The 3,202-nt window shown below is 43.7% G+C and overlaps 1 non-coding gene across 1 annotated transcript; it reads left to right on the forward strand.

Moving 5' to 3' along the window:
- Positions 1-2,214: 2,214 nt before the first annotated feature.
- Positions 2,215-2,298, forward strand: Trnas-gga (transfer RNA serine (anticodon GGA)). The gene is given in 2 exon segments: positions 2,215-2,254; positions 2,264-2,298. It is a non-coding gene; the product is annotated as a tRNA-Ser (tRNA).
- Positions 2,299-3,202: the final 904 nt, after the last annotated feature.

Genomic DNA, 3,202 nt, shown 5'->3' on the forward strand with positions numbered 1-3,202 from the left:
AGGATTAAGACGTGCAACCGAGTATAAAGAACGTGATTATTTATGGAGGGGCCTGAGCACTGTATCCTGATTGGGTCTCAATCAACTTTTCATTAACTCTGCCCACGGACGTGGGTTTCATTAACTGCAAAGTAAAAATCTAGGAGTAAAACATAGTCATTATTTATTCAATTACTGGCATGTCAAATACTGAAGGAATAAAAAATACAATATTAACCTTTCTGAATCAGTTAGTACATAGGTAGATAAATTAATGACTATAACTAACTGTTGGCTAGGTTCTGAAGTGAAGTGGTATAGTAATCTGATTACGACGATTCCGTATCATCGGTATCCTCTCGCGATGTTAAACAACAAGTACACTGTGATTGCAGTGTGAGGGGATGACGGCAGCAGGAGGCAAGCATATTACTGGGACAGAGCGACCGTTGGAGGATTCACTACTTCCATATAGTTGACACACGTATTAAGCCTTATCGTATTGTTGCTGCAATGTGTTCTTACCAGATTTCGAGATGACTCGCATCAAGCTGTTACAGCGCCAGCTCAGATGGACCCCGTGTCTCCTCAGAGTCTGGACCTCAAGTCTCCTCTCTCCCCGTCTACGGAGGCGAAGCGTCCTCTCTCGTTTCCTTAGACTACATCCCGCCTTCCTCTGTCTACACTGGTTATGTGTCCGAAAACGCAACTCTTCTCGGGCTGGTGGGTGTTTTTTCACATGCTTAGTATGTTTTCGATCAGTCACTGAATTCACCGCCAACACTGGCCAATAGCGTATTATTGTAATGTTTTTCATCTTTCCTCCAGTGACTCTGTAAAACTACTCCCCGAATCAACTACATTACTGTCCGTCTCAATCTAAAAAATGGGAGTAAGACCTACGTCACAGATCATGTAGCAATGGAAGATAGTGCTCTTCCCACCAACCACTGCGGGAAACAAAAAGGAAAAAACGTCCATCATTTGGGGGAGACAGCTGGCTGCACCGTGGGTCATCCCTTAGGGCGTAGGAGGCAATGTCAAGCTGGTCAGTCAACTCTTGGTCAGAGGTGGGCGGAAGAGTAGCGCATCCCCCAGGAAAGGATGGCCGCTCAGCTGCCAGGCAGGCGATATGCCATGGATTGCCAGTGCCGGGGGGCAATACACAGAGCTTCCACCGCAATGTTAAAATGCAACCCCCCCCCCCCCCCCCTGATCACCCAGCCTAACTTGTGGGACCTACCACATGCTGCAAAAGGTTAACAAGCAAAAATTTCTCGAGGTGTGAGAGATTTCAGAGAAGCGCTATTAGCATATGTGGACTTGCTAAAGCAGCGACTACAGTGGCTGATAACATCTTTAGAAGGCATACCGAAAGCGCCATCGACTTTGCCCTGTTATCGGAGGGCTGGTGGCCAGCCAAGACGACACCATGAAAATAAAAAAATAAAAAAAAATCATTTTCTTTCCTGCAGCGGCGAACGTGTGCGAGCAGGAAGCTCACAATCCTGCATTGACAGATGATCTGTGACGTAGGTCCTGAGTTCCACTGTTTAGAATGAGAGAGACGGCAATGCAGTTGACTGGGAGAATACTTTTGCGGAGCCACTGAAGGGAGGATGGAATACATTACAAAATATACTATTGGCCAGTGTAGGTGGTGAATTTACTAACTGGTCGGAAAAGGACACTTCGGCTCCATAGACAGCGAGATAGGAGACTTGAGACTCTGAGGAGAGACAGAGGGTCTCTTTGCACTGGTGCTGTTATGGCTTGACACAAGTCACCTCGAACTCCAGTAAGAACACGTTGCAGCAACCGCACGACATGGCTGGATGGACGTGTTAACACGTTAACTGTATGGAAGTCGCGAGCCCTCGATCGGTCGCTCTGCCCCAGCTATATGCTTCCCTTCACTTGCCGTTACCCTCTCACGCTGCAATCACTGTGTACTCGTTATTTAACTTTGCGATAGAATAACGATGATAGGAAATCAGCGTAAGCAGATTAGTATATCACTCCACTTCAGTAGCTTGCCAACAGTGATGGTCATTAATTTGACCCCCAATTATTATCTGTCTAGAGTACCATAAACATCTTGTATTGAACGTCTTGTATCATTTGCCTCGGTGACGTGAAGAGTGGCATGATCTCTCAGGGGTCATGCAATTCAAACGTACCCATCATCAGCACAAAAATCCCCACATTCATTGTTTTGTTTTGCTTTGTTAGCCGGCCGGAGTGGCCGAGCGGTTAAAGGCGCTACAGTCTGGAAACGCACGACCGCTACGGTCGCAGGTTCGAATCCTGCCTTCGGCATGGATGTGTGTGATGTCCTTAGGTTAGTTAGGTTTAAGTAGTTCTAAGTTCTAGGGGACTTATGACCACAGCAGTTGAGTCCCATAGTGCTCAGAGCCATTTTTATTTTTTGATTTGTTTTAGGGCGCAAAAACAACGAAGGCCATACGCGCCCATGTCAGAGCCGTAGAACACGAAGACGAAAAAGAAGTCAAAAGAAACTACATTTTGATTTGACTCTTTAATTTCTTGTCAGAACTGCAAAATATTTATTTTGCTTACTTTATCTCGTAAGGATACGTTATTCTGGCGCAAAACAATACTATAGCTCCTTTATTTTTTTAAAAAAAGGAGAAAATTTGCACTTGGAACTTGATGATTAATGAAGTTGCGAAAACAGTTTGACCTTTGTTACTTTATCTCCTGGTTATTATACGTGTAACTGGAAAAAGATTTTTAGGCGCTGAGCGTCACGCGTCTCACATAGCTTCTGAGATCCTTGAAGATTGACAATGATAGCGTCATTTAAATGCTATACGGCAAACACTATATAGTTGTATATTCATAAATTACTAGCTTGCTTACCATCTGTCATCGTAACAAAACTACAGATATGCGAGCACAGCCATGGGTCACAGCTAGTTGTAGTATAAAAGAAATAACGGAAGATCTGTAGAATTCCTATTCAGATGTCTCTCTAATCACAAAGTTTTTTCTTCTTTGTACAGTATCTGAAATGTTGGAATTTGAAATGTTGAGCTCCTATTTCTTTATTGATTTTGTTAGCTGTATCATGGCATTGCCATCTACTTTCACTCATTTGTAACAGCTGAATGGAACGCATTCATACTTTTACGTTTCTGTTTATATTTCACTGATTTATTGTTCTGACCAAGTATTAGCATGTGTACTACTGCTTCGTATA

This window comes from Schistocerca nitens, chromosome 4 (assembly GCF_023898315.1).
Source record: "Schistocerca nitens isolate TAMUIC-IGC-003100 chromosome 4, iqSchNite1.1, whole genome shotgun sequence".
NCBI lineage: Eukaryota > Metazoa > Arthropoda > Insecta > Orthoptera > Acrididae > Schistocerca > Schistocerca nitens.